This window comes from Colobus angolensis, unplaced genomic scaffold (assembly GCF_000951035.1).
Source record: "Colobus angolensis palliatus isolate OR3802 unplaced genomic scaffold, Cang.pa_1.0 Scaffold165, whole genome shotgun sequence".
Taxonomy (NCBI): domain Eukaryota; kingdom Metazoa; phylum Chordata; class Mammalia; order Primates; family Cercopithecidae; genus Colobus; species Colobus angolensis.
The window spans coordinates 2,862,819-2,863,062 of record NW_012114766.1 but is presented as its reverse complement, the minus strand read 5'-3'; the positions used below and the strand labels follow the sequence as shown (position 1 = coordinate 2,863,062).

At 39.3% G+C, this 244-nt stretch overlaps 1 protein-coding gene across 1 annotated transcript in view; it reads left to right on the top strand.

Moving 5' to 3' along the window:
* The window catches only part of CSMD1 (CUB and Sushi multiple domains 1), a 2,081,403-nt gene that overhangs the window by 2,070,997 nt on the left and 10,162 nt on the right, over positions 1-244 (top strand). The gene's annotated exons all lie outside the window — the stretch shown is intronic.

Here is a 244-nt window from a genome sequence, read left to right as displayed (position 1 = left end):
AATTCAAAAAATAAGAGCATATCTCCCCCTGCAAAGGAGTCCAGCTCATCACCAGCAATGGATCGAAGCTGGTCGGAGAATGACTTTGACGAGATGAGAGAAGAAGGCTTCAGTCCATCAAACTTCCAAGAGCTAAAGGAGGAATTATATACTCAGTGCAAAGGAACTAAAAATCTTCAAAAAAGAGTGGAAGAATTGATAGCTAGAATAACTAATGCAGAGAAAGTCATAAACGAAATGACAG